Below are 13544 nucleotides of genomic sequence, written 5' to 3' on the forward strand. Positions count from 1 at the left end.
TATCATAATAGATATACAGTTCTCTAGATTAACAAGTATTGTCTTCCCTTATAGGGATGTAAACAGTTTGCCCATAGTGAATAACAAGATTTTTTTCCCCTTTTACCTTTTTATGCCTCAATTGAAACTTGTATTTGAAGATCAAATTTTTTATTAATCTTTGTCCTTTTCATCAAGACAGTCTGGAAACTTCTTGTTTCATTGAATGTCCATCTCCTTGCCTGAAATGTTATGCTCATATTTGCTGGATAATTGATCCTTGGTTGCAGTCCAAGTTCCTTTGTATTGTGAAATATCATATTCCAGTCCCTCCAGTCTTTTAATGTAGAAGTTGCAAGGTACTGTGTGCTCTGGAATGCAGTTCCTCATTATTTGATTTGATACTTTTTAGCTCCTTGCAGTATTTTCTCCTTAGCTAGATAGTTCTGGAATTTTGCAACAATATGCCTTGGTGTTTTCAATTTGGGTTCTCTTTCAAGAGGTGAGCAGAGGATTCTTTTTATGATCTAGGACCTCATGGCAGTTTTCCTTGATGATTTCTTGTAAGACACTGCCCAGGCTGTTTTTTTTTTTTCATTATGGCTTTCTGGGAGACTGATAATTCCTAGATTTTTGTCTCCTGAATCTATTCTCCAGGTCAATTATTTTAAAAATGAAATATTTTACATTTTATTCTATTTTTTTTTTCATTTTTTAGATTTGGTTTCACTGATCCTTGATGTCTCAGAGAGTCATTAGCTTCTACTTGTCCAATTCAAATTTTTAATAAATTGCTTTTTAAGTTAACTTTGGTGTCTCCTTTTCTATTTGTCCAGTTGTTCCTCTTAAAAAGTCTTTTTCTCCATTTAGGTTTTGTACCGCCTTTTCCACTTGTCCAGCTTTCCTTTTTATTTTTGTTTTTTTTTTTTAATTTAACTTTTAACATTTATTTTCACAAAATTTTGGGTTACAAATTTTCTCCCATTTTATCCCCTCCCCCCCCATACCCAAGCATTCTAGTTGCCCCTGTGACCAATCTGCTCTCTCCTCTATCCTCCCTCCCTGCCCTTGTCTCCGTCTTCTCTTTTGTCCTGTAAGGCCAGATAGCTTTCTTAACCGCTTAACCTGTATTTCTTATTTCCCAGTGGTAAGAACATTACATTTGATCCTAACACTTTGAGTTCCAACTTCTTTAGCTCCCTCCCTCTCCACCCCTTCCCCTTGGAAGACAAGCAATTCAATATAGGCCAAATCTGTGTAGTTTTGCAAATGATTTCCATACTAGTTGTGTTGTATGGGACTAACTATATTTCCCTCCATCCTATCCTGTCCCCCATTACTTCTATTCTCTTAAGATCCTTTCCCTCCCCATGAGTGTCGGCCTCGGATTGCATTCTCCTCCCCATTCCCTCCCCTCCATCCTCCCCCCCACCCTGCTTGTGGCCCTGTCCCCCACTCTCCTGTATTATGAGATAGGTTTTCCTATCAAAATGAGTGTGCATTTTATTCTTTCCTTTCATGGAATGTGATGAGAGTAGACCTCATGTTTTTCTCTTGCCTCCCCTCTTTATCCCTCCACTAATAAGTCTTTTGCTTGCCTCTTTTATGAGAGATAATTTGCCCCATTCAACTTCTCCCTTTCTCCTCCCAATATTTCTCTCTCACTGCTTGATTTCATTTTTTTTTTAAGATATGATCCCATCCTCTTCAAATCACTCTGTGCACTCTGTCTCTATGTATGTGTGCGTGTGTGCATGTGTGTGTGTGTGTACTCCCACCCAGTACCCAGATACTGAAATGTTTCAAGAGTTACAAAAATTGTCTTTCCATGAAGGAATGTAAACATTTCAACATTAGTAAATCCCTTATGACTTCTCTTTGCTGTTCACCTTTTCATGGTTCTCTTCATTCTTGTGTTAGAAAGTCAAATTTTCTTTCCAGCTCTGGTCTTTTCATCAAGAAAATTTGAAAATCCTCTATTTCATTGAAAGACCATTTTTTCTCCTGAAGTATTATACTCAGTTTTGCTGGGTAGGTGATTCTTGGTTTTAGTCCTAGTTCCTTTGACTTCTGAAATATTCTATTCCATTCCCTTCGATTCCTTAATGTAGAGGGTGCTAGATCTTGTGTTATCCTGATTGTATTTCCACAATACTTGAATTGTTTCTTTCTAGCTGCTTGCAATATTTTCTCTTTCACCTGGAAATTCTGGAATTTGGCCACAATGTTCCTAGGAGTTTCTCTTTTTGGATCTCTTTCATGCGGTCTTCTGCGGATTCCTTGAATATTTATTTTACCCTCTGGTTCTAGAATCTCAGGGCAGTTTTCCTTGATAATTTCATGGAAGATGATGTCTAGGCTCTTCTTTTGATCATGGTTTTCAGGTAGTCCCAGAATTTTTACATTGTCTCTCCTGATTCTATTTTCCAGGTCAGTTGTTTTTCCAATAAGATATTTCACATTATCTTCCATTTCTCGAATCTTCTCGCTATGTTCTGTGATATCTGTCTTTCCCATAAATTCCTTAGCGTCCATCTGTACCATTCCAGTTTTGAAAGATCTATTTTCTTCAGTGAGCTTTTGAATCTCCTTTTCCATTTGACTAATTCTGCTTTTGAAAGCATTCTTCTCCTCATGGGCTTTTTGAACCTCTTTTGCCAATTGAGTTAGGCTAGTTTTCAAGGTGTTAATTTCTTCACCATTTTTTTGGTTCTCCTTTAGCAGGAAGCTGATCTGCTTTTCATGCTTCTCTTTCATCCCTCTCATTTCTCTTCCCAGTTTTTCCTCCACCTCTCTAACTTGATTTTCAAAATTCTTTTTGAGCTCTTCCATGGCCTGAGCCCATTGGGTGGGCTGGGGCACAGAATCCTTGATTTCTGTGTCTTTGCCTGATGTTAAGCACTGTTCTTCCTCATCAGAAAGGAAGGGAGGAGGTGTCTTTTCTCCGAGAAAGTACCCTTCAATAATTTTATTTCTTTTCCCTTTTCTGGGCATTCTCCCCAGCCAGTGGCTTGACCTCTGAATATTCTCCTCACACCCACCTCGCCTCCTGATCCTCCCAGCCAGCGTTTGGGGACTGGGATTCAAATGCTGCTTCCCGCCTTAGGGCTTTTGGCGGGGGCAGGGCTGCTATTCAGTGTGAGAATTAATTTCAGATGGTTAGGTTGGGGCAGGGCCGCCTCTCAGGCACCGTTCCCTCAGGGGGTTTATGCACAGACCTTCCCCAATGGATCCATGCTCCCGCCCGCTTGGGGAGCCCCTGTCTGCAGCCGCCTCTCAGCTTCTATCTCCCGGGGGGGCCTGAGCCATGGGGACACCCCACTCCCCTCTCAACCCGCCAAAGAGACTCTCTCACTGACCCCCATTACCTGTGGGTGGAGGGATTTGTGCAGTTGCTGGATATCCCGTCCCTAAAGCCTGCTCAGATCTGTACCTCTCGGAGCCGCGGCCACCGCAGGGCTGGGCTCTGCGTCTGCAGCGCGACGGACCTTTTGCGAGAGGTTTGCAGGTCCCTCTGAGGGTGGAGGGACCGGCATGGCTGCTGGAGATCCCGTCTCCGCAGCCCGCCCCAATCCCTTCTCCACAGTGTCGCGGCGGCCGCAGCGCTGCACTCAGCTCCCAGTCCCGGCGCCCAGTCCACAGCGCGAAGGAACCCCTGCGAGAGGTTTGCAGGTCTCTCCGGAACAGAAATCTCCCTCGCTCCAATATTCCATGGCCTCTGGGTGCAGAATTCGCCGTGAGTTACTCCCCTCTAGCCGTTCTGTGGGTTGTGGGTTCGGAGCTATGTGTATGTGCGTCTTTCTACTCTGCCATCTTGGCTCCGCCCCCCAGCTTTCCTTTTTAAGGAGCTGTTCTCTTCAGTAAATTTTTTCCATATCTTTAAAGTCGTTGGACATTTTTACTTCTATTTCTCCAATTTAGCTTTTGAAACCTTCTTGAGCTCTTCCCAAGAGTGCTCTTTGGGCTTCAGACCAGTTAATATTTCGTTCTGTGTTTTCAGATGGCAGTTCATTCTCAATATTGACTACTTCTGTATTTGTGTTTTAGTCTTTATTCCCATTATAAGATTCCATGGTCTCTTCTTTTCTGGTTTGCTTCTTGCTCATGATGATGGCTTTTGTTTTCTGGCTTTTAAAGTGGATCTCTTTTTCTGGGCAACAAGGTGCTCTGCCCAATAATTCTTTTACTGAGAACTTGAGGTTTTGTGTTTTGTGGCCTCTGGTTCTTTCAGCTAGAATTTAGAATGCTGAAACTTACCTGGTGCTGAGATGGCCTGTGTGCCAACGCAGAAACCAGGTGAAATTTTCTGAGTTTCCCCACACTGGAGCTTGCTGGCTGAGGTGTGGGGGAGGGGTGGTCTGGCTACAAGATGTCTCCTCTCTTGATCTAGAGCACAGGTAGGCTCAGTGGTTGGTGAATCCTGTCTGTAGTAATGTTTTCAGGTTCCCCTTCCTGTGATAAAGGACACTTGGGGATCTGGTATTGGTGCTTAGGGCTCTACCCCCTGAGGTTCAGAATCTCATCCTGGTTCACTGAGGTGGGACTGTTTGTGACAGCTTCTGTCCTGAACTGGCCCCCTTCAACCATAACAAGAGGGTCTCTCCTTAATTATTTTCCTGGCCTCTTGAGTTGTGTCTGTTTACCCATTTGGCTGATCCTGCTATTTCAGGATTTTCCTGGGGAAATATTCTCTGGATTATTCAAGGATACAAGGGAATGGGGAGGAGCACTTATAGATCATTCCACTTTCTTGGCTCCTGGAAGTTCAAGTAGGTGACTTCCACACATTTAAACTGTGGGCTGATCATCTCAGGAGTGGCTGCTACTATTGTGGAACATCCTGCACTTCTCTTTCATTGAGTTCTGCTGGACTCTTGTCCTTAACTGATATGTTTGAGGATCTGCACTGCTCCATCTGCTTTAGTCTACTTTGATGGTTCTGTTCAGCTCTGCTATGGCATCTGTGCTAGTGCAGACTGTGTGCTCTGCACTTTCCAGCCTCATGTAACAAATCCTTCCTTCAACCTTTCACTGTGTCCTGGGCTGGAAATCTGCCATACTCTGTCTCTTAGTGGATTCTGCCACTCTAAAATTTGTTCAGATTCTCCTTTTAGAGCTACCTAAAGGATTTTGTGGTAGAGCTTAGGTGAATATGTGCTCTCACCCCCCCATCTTGGCTCCACTCCCAATTCTACTTTTTAAGGACAGTTTTCATGCCTCTTTTTCTGTGTAGCCAATTCTACTTTTTAAGGCATTCTTCTCCTTGTTGGCTTTTTGGATGTTTTAGCCTAGGCTGTTTTTTAAGGTGTGTTTTTCTTCAGTGTGTGTGTATGTGTATGTGTGTTTTTGTGTGTGTGTGTGTCCTTTACCAAGCTGCTGATTTGTTTTTCATGATTTTCTTGCATCACTCTCATTTCCCATCCCAATTTGTCCTCTACCACTCTTACTTGATTTTCAAAATCAATTTTGAGTTCTTCCACGACCTGAGTCCAATCCTTATTTTTCTTGGAGGCTTTGGATGTAGGAGCTCTGACTTTGTTGTCTTCTGAGTGTGTATTTTGATCTTCCTTGTCACCATAATATCTTTCTGGGCTCAGAAATTTTTTTATTTTTTGTTGTTTGCTTATTTTCTTTGCCTTATGCTTGTCTTTCAAACTCTTTGTTAAAGTAGTGCTCTGCTTCCAGAGTACAGAGTATACTGTCCCATGTTTTAGGGTTTTTGTATAGCTGTTCTGAGATAATTATAGGGACCTGTAAGTTTTTAGTTCTTCCAATTTGGTATGATGTAAGGAGAGGTCTTTACTAATCTCTGGCCTGCGATCTCTTCTGTGAGTGACCACAAGCTTTATTTTCTTCCCTGGAACTGTGAGAAAGGTGCCCCTCTACCGTGGCCACAATCTCTGGTGTTCCAGTGCTCCTCCTTGCCCTGGAACTGCCCCCTAGGACTGTGAACTGGACCCAGGTATGGGCACAGCAATAGAGTTCTGTCTCAGTGCTAACAATCATATCTCTGTAATTTCCTTCTGACCAGTTGTTTCACCCCCTTACCATCTGTGGGCTGAGAGTCCTGGAAGTAGCTAGTGTTGCTCTTGATTCAGTGACTCCTAAAGACTGCTCCTGGTTTGCTGGACTAGGGCTATGCTGACATGGCCTGCACTAAATTTTGTTCCACTCTCACCCTGGTGCGACACTTCTTTCATGTTGAATCTCCAAGTTACTTTTGATATCTGTGGGATAAGAAGTCTGGAAAGTGCTACCGTTGCCACTGATTCAGTCATCCTGAGGCCTGCTGCTGGTTTGCTGAGACCAGGTCTGCCCTGGCTCCAGCCTGTGTTCCTCTCTCACCCTGGTGCATCTGATCTTTTTTGCTGAACTTTTAAGTTGTTGTGGGATGGAAATTTGTATCACTCTATCTTTTTCTGGGTTCTGCTATTGTAGAATTTGTTCAGCCATTATTTAAAGGTATTTGGAATAGGTTGGGGAAAATCTCAGGCTAATCCCTGCCTTTCCTGGATTGTCTTGGCTTCACCTCAGTGAAAGGCTTTAAATACTAGCCTTATTTTTTTGTACTTAAAACTAGAGGTAGTTTGGAGTCATTTAGATTTCTTTCAAGAAGAATGAGACACTCAGATGAGTCTTTTAGGTATATTGGATAGTCATTGTTTGAAAGTTAGATTGAAGAGAGGAATGCCTGGAAACATATTTTCTCTTCTCTAGATTGTCATGACACTATTCTCTTCCAGTTCTTTTTCCTGCCAGCTTAATTCTCAGTCTCTTTTGCTGGATTTTCCTTCAGAGAATCCTCACTAAGAGTAGGTCTTCCCCACCCTTCCCTTTCTTTTTTTTCCTCTCTACTTTCTCATTATTGATATCATCACCTCCCATAGATTCAATTATTATAACCATGGAGATAATTTTCAGATCTATTTATCTAACCCCAAATCCTCTTCCTACATCTAGTTTTACATAACCAACTACTTTTTGGATTTCTTGAATTGTTGAATCTTCTAGAACTGAAATTTGCTATGTAGAGAACAGAATTTATCTTCAAAACAAACCCTCCTCTCTTTTGACTTTGACTTTTATTGTACAGTGCAACATTGTCCTTCCATAATCCAAGCTTACAGTCTGAGTATCATGGTGGATTCCTAACACAGCCCACACCTCCAATTTGTTACTGAGTTTTGTCAAAATATCTTTGTATATATCCCCTTTTTTCCCACTTACACAGCCATCAGCCTGGTATGGTCATCAATTCGCATTTGTATTATTAAAGTATGCTTGTAGTTCCTCCCTGTCTCAGGTCTCCTACCACCACAGTCTATCCTCCAGTTCATGCTCTCTACCCAAAAAATTGCTATGGTTCCCCATTACCTCCAGAATAAAATATAAAGTCCTTTTTGGTTTTTAAAACTTTTCAAATTCTGGCATTTTTTTTTTCTTTTTCAGTTGTCTTCCACTTTATTCCTTTCCAAGTGCTCTTGGATCCAGCAGTATTAACTTTTACTGTTCCTCATTCATTTCTCTTCATCTCCTAAATTTGTGCTTTTTCACTGGCTCTCACATGCCTGTAATGCTCTCCTTACAGAACTGTACCTCTTAAATCCTCTTTTTTTTTTTTCAAAACTTATATCAAACCCTACTTTCTACTGGAGGACATTCCCACTCCAACCCCATCTCAGTTGCTAGTGTCTTTTTCCTTCCACTTATACTATACTCATCTAATATTTTTATATGTTGTCTTCTCCCTTTGAACATGAGCTCCTTGAAAACATGGGAAATGTTTTTGTATTTATTTGTACAATATCTAACAATTGAGAGAGTGTAAGAATGAGGTAGTAGTTGATAAATCCTGCTGACATTTTTAAGGTGTTCTGCCTGAGAGAGAGAAGATATATAAGATAACATGTTATTAGAGAAGGAGGATTAAGTAAAAAATATATGTTTTTGTTTAATTAAATGTGGACAAGATATGAGTATATGCATAGGCTTCAGTGAAGGAACCATTGGATAAGGAGAAACTGAAGGTGAGAGAAAGAGGGGAATGATAAAGACTATACATTGGAAAAGATAGAAGGAGATAAAATAATGAAATCAAGTGAAATGGTTAACTTTGGCCAGAGAAAGGATATTTTTTTCCCTCCACAGACTGAAGCAAGGAAAAGAAAATGTTGATCAGGATTTTGAAGCCCAAAAGTATAGGATAGGTTCATTATGTTGGAAGAGGTTCTTCATGAGTTCCTGTAACCAATTTCCTGGTGATATGTCAAAGCACTCTAGATTCTAGAATCTGGATACCCTAGTTAATGCAAGATTCCAGATCTAGAAATCCAGATTCTAGAGTAGTTGGTTATATGACAGAAACAGTGACATTGGGCTGGTCTTGAAAATAAATAATTAAATCTGATCTTACAGGACTTGTCAAAGCTGGTCCTTTCTGCAAGCATAGCTTTAAGAAACTCAAGGTCACTTCCATATTGCAGTAAGATAGCAATGGGAGACTTACTCAGAAGCATATGGTGATTTGCATGCTTTTATTCATTATTCTTCCCAGGTAAAAATGTAAGCCCAATGGAAATGTTAGTTTGCATTTCAGGGGACCCAAAGAAGTCAATTTCTAGGTAAAGTGAGTAGAATGAAATCTTTTGTATCATTTTTTTGCTACTAGAAATAAAAATATTTAACCAAACTACTTTCTAAGAAAAAATAATCTGTGACAGAATCTGCATGCTATTTCTTGTGTATAGAACTAGAGAGGTGCCTCGTTAGGAGGAGGGGAGGAAAAGTTAAATGAAAAGAGAATGATCACAGTGTTACCTAAATTATTGATACTTAGGCTAAATTATGGCATGTATTTCTTAGTTTTCAATTATTTAAGGTGCAATAATGGGAAAATTAAAAAAAAATAATCATTCCTTGAATTAATTTTACATTTTGCAAGGAAACCAAGTTCAAGTTAGCTGGTATTTAATAACACCTTTGCTTGTCTTATTTGCTTATTTTGGATGAATCATTTTTTAAAATATTGTTGTAGATTGTGGATTCAAAATTTATGGGACTTTACCAATGTGTCAGTCAGTCCATTCAGTTTTATTGCTAAGAGATAGCATAGCAACATGATCTGTTCTTCCATGGCGATCTATGAAGTGAATAGAATAATTACATCTTCTGTGTTTTGGTCTGTTCTATAAACATATTATTTTTGTAAAATAATAGTTTTCAAAGCATAAGTATTATAAGTATTATCTCAGTTTATCCTCCCAAGAAACCTGGGAGATAGGTACTATGGCTTCCTCATTTATATATAAGAAAACTGACGAACACAGGTTAAGTGATTTGCTAAAGGTCAAATTGCTATTATCTGAGGGCACATTTGAACTCAGGTCTTCCTGGCTCCAACAGTGCCCCATCCATGTTGCTAGCTAATTGCTATACAATGCATAGATACAGACAATTCTATTCATTAATATAGCCATTCTTGACAATATCTCTCCTAAATGAGATTTTATTTTGGATTGATTTTTGCAGTCTGAAAATTATTGGGACTAGCTGTCAACAGTTTGAAATTACAAGATAATTGTTAACTCATCACTTTAGTTTTGGAGTAATTGAAACAAAGTTCATACCTACTAGTTTAAAATAAACTTTTCCCTTAAAACAACCAATGCAAATTTAAATTAATGGTAATATAACTGATATTTTCAGTGTGACTCAGTGATGAAAGCCAGTCTCTAAATTGGATGATTTCAAGTTCAATCACTTATAAATACTGTGTCACTCTGGCCCAGTCACTTAACTTCTCAAGACTATAAAATTCAGGTTAAGTGTTAACCTACATTGATAGAGGGAGTTTCCTCACTTCAGAGTTTCCTATACTCATAAAATCACTGGTCTGGTCCATAACATTCACAAGGAGGCATCATGATTTGGTGGATAAAGACCACCTTTAGAGTCAGGAATAGCCTTGTTCCAGAATTCCTCCCCACTGCAAACCTGCCCTCCACCCCACCAACTGTATATTGGCTGTATAACCCTGGCCAACTCACTAAAATTTTCAGAGTTCCAGGCAACTCACTATGACTATAGCCTCCAGAATAATTAAGGATAAACATTAGTAGAGTGAGTTTCCTCACTGAGAGTTCCCCACAAATTGTAGGTGCACACTTTCCCCCTGAAAATAATAATAATTAGGGTGTCAAGTTGTAGTCGATAGAAAGTTAGCCTTATAGTTAAGAAGTCTTTTGTTCAGTATCTACCTCTGACACATATTGTCTCTGATTATAGGTGTCTTTTTAATACCTTATTCCCTCACATACTCTTTAGTGTAGTGGTACTGGTTTTCTTGCTATTCCAAAAACAAGAGACTCCTTTACCTCTCTCAAATCTGGGCATTTTCTCTGCCTGTTTTACATGCTCGGAATGTGCTTTATCCTCATATCTATCTCCTGGTATCCTTCAACTTCTACCTAGAATTCCATCTTCTACAGGAAGACTTTCTCAGTTCTTCTTAATTCTAGTGTGTTCCTTCTGATAATTATTTCTTATTTATCTTGCAGACAGCTTGTTTGTAAATATTTGATTGCATGTTGTTTCCCTTATAGTTTGTGAGATCTATGGGAACTGATCTTTCTTGTAGCCCTCCTCCTTACCCCAGTGCTGGCACATAGTGTGCCTTTAACAAATGCTTATTGCCTGACTTACTGATTTATGTCTCAGCAGACCAGACAACTCCTTAAATATTAGCATTTCAGATGAATTGCCAATCTTTCTTGGTGGAAAGCTTTTCAACATTATTATTTTCATATACAGATGAAATCCCAAGCCTGACCTAAACAATAATGCTACTACTAATAATGAGGAAAATATATTCCAGTTGGTTGCATTGTGAAATTGGAAAATGATTACATAGAAATATGAATCCACCAAACCTTTTCAACAAGATTTTAAAATGTTGAGTATGAAAAAACCCTCTTTATCTCTTTTTCCTCATTTCTATTTAAAAGCTATCATTTACTCAATGACTCTTAGACTCTTTCTACTTGAGCATTCCTGCCACTGGACCTTATAAAATCAAATCTATTTTTTTTTCTCTGCCTCCTTTAGTCTTCTTCATCAGCACTCTTATTTGACATATGCCCTGCCCATCATTCTGTTACTGACTTACACTGCCTACAAAATGCATTATACTATAATCCACTATAGTGTGCAAATAGATTCTCCAATAAATTTATTCTCATTCAAGTGTCACTACAACATCATTTTGGAACAAATCTTAAATTGCTTTTCTTATATTGTGACCCTTACCTTAAACTCAAAATCCTTTCAGATGTAAATACTTATAAAAATTGGTTCTTGGCAGTAGGCGCTGACCCTGGTGTGCAGAGCACTTCCTAACTCCAGAAAGCTGAGCTCCAGCCACCGCCACCACCCTGCCTAGCCCTTCATCTCCTCACCGCCAACATGTTTCTTTCTAGCAAACTGACCTTGGACAAGGTGGACCTGAAGGGGAAAAGGGTCACCATGAGGGTGGATTTTAATATTCCTATGAAGAACAAAGAGATAACTAACAACCAGAGAATCAAGGCTGCTCTTCCTAGCATCAATTACTGCTTGGATAATGGAGCCAAGTCTGTTCTGATGAGCCACTTGGGCTGACCTGATGGTGTCCCCATGTCTGACAAATACTCCTTGGAACCTGTGGCTGTGGAGTTCAAATCCTTGATGGGCAAAGATGTTCTGTTCCTGAAAGATTGTGTGGGTCCAGAAGTGGAGCAAGCCTGTGCTAACCCACCTAATGGTTCTATCATTTTGCTGGAGAATCTTCACTTCCGTGTAGAAGAAGAAGGAAAAGGCAAAGATGCTTCTGGGAGCAAGATCAAAGCTGAGCCAGCCAAAATGGAAGCCTTCCAAGCATCCCTCTCCAAGCTGGGGGACGTCTATGTCCATGACGCTTTTGGAACTGCTCACCGTGCCCACAGTTCCAAGGTGGGAGTGAATCTGCCCCAGAAGGCATGTGGTTTCCCCATGAAAAAGTAGCTGACCTACTTTGCCAAGGCTCTGGAGATCCCTGAGAGGCCCTTCCTGGCCAGCTTGGGTGTAGCTAAAGTTTCCAACAAAATCCAGTTGATCAACAATATGCTAGACAAAGTCAATGAGATGATCATTGGTGGTGGGATGGGTTTCACCTTCCTCAAGATGCTCAACAACATGGAGATCAGAACTTCTCTTTTTGATGAAGAGGGGGCCAAGACTGTCAAGGACCTGATGGCCAAGACTGAGAAGAACGATGTCAAGATTACATTGCCTGTTGACTTCGTCACAGCAGACAAGTTTGATGAATATGCCAAGACTGCCAAGCCACACTGGCCTCTGGCATCCCTGCCAGATGGGTGAGTTTGGACTGCGGCCCTGAGAGCAGCAAGAAGTATGCAGAAGCCATGGCCCAGGCAAAACAGATTGTATGGAACAGCTCTGTTGGAGCCTTTGCTCGAGGAACCAAATTGCTAATGAATAATCTGGTGGAGGCCAATAAGAAGGGCTGCATCACTCATTGGTGGTGGGGATACTGCCACTTGCTATGCCAAATGGAACACTGAGGACAAAGTCAGCCATGTGAGCACTGGGGGTGTTGCCAGTCTGGAGCTGCTGGAGGGCGAAGTCCTTCCTGGGGTGTCCGCCCTGAGCAATGTCTAATGGATGCCACTTTCCTGCCTGCTGGTTCCTGTACACAGACCTTCCAACATGACCCTGCAGTGCTTCCAGTCCCTTTCCTTGGCATTAGGCAAGTTTCTCCCTCAAGACTCAACCAGTGGCCAGAAGATGGGGCAATGAGAACCCCAGAAGCAGCTCAACTCACCTTGTTGGTTCCTGGGTGTGCCTGTTGTCAGATCTCACTTGAACTTCCTTAGTGTGTGTAAACAATTGTTGTGATCTGTAGAGTATATATGTATATATATACATATATATGTATATATACACATACATATATATGTATATATATATATATAAATTTTGCCTTTAGAAAGAAAAATCAAAGCTAAAACCACTGTTAGCCATACTGTCTTGAAATAGTCTGTTCTGTTCAGCTTTCTTAGCAGATGTTTTTGTCATTACACACACACAGTATGGAAACAAGAAGAAGTTCCAGTTTGGGGTGGGGGAGAAGGTTGACCTGTTAAATAAACATTTCATAAAAGTGCCAGCTCAAAAATAAATAAATAAAAAGTGGTCCTTGTGAATTCTTTGTGTTTTATTTGCTCAATAATGCACTAATTTCATATTTGTAATAGTAATTTAAATGAAAAGATCTTTCTCATTCATTAATAGCTTCATATGATCTGCTTAAATTACCTGGAAGCCTAAGTCACATGTGGTGGGAGGAGCTTGCTGAACAGTCAGAACAGGAAAGGTAGAGCAGAACTGGGGGGAAGTGAGTGAGCATGGTTAGGCACAGGGGAGAGGCAGGCATAGCAAGGCTCAGGCTCCTGAATGTTTGCTTGTGAGGAGGTCCCAGCAGAGGGGAAATGTGGAGAGGCTTGAGAAGGGCTTTGTTCCCTGCAGTGGTC

At 40.6% G+C, this 13544-nt stretch overlaps 1 pseudogene; it reads left to right on the plus strand.

The window, feature by feature from the left end:
* Positions 1 to 11439: 11439 nt before the first annotated feature.
* LOC140523899 (phosphoglycerate kinase 1-like) lies at positions 11440 to 12672 on the plus strand (annotated as a pseudogene).
* The last annotated feature ends 872 nt before the right edge of the window (positions 12673 to 13544 follow it).

Source organism: Notamacropus eugenii, chromosome 2, assembly GCF_028372415.1.
Source record: "Notamacropus eugenii isolate mMacEug1 chromosome 2, mMacEug1.pri_v2, whole genome shotgun sequence".
Classification (NCBI taxonomy): Eukaryota; Metazoa; Chordata; class Mammalia; order Diprotodontia; family Macropodidae; genus Notamacropus; species Notamacropus eugenii.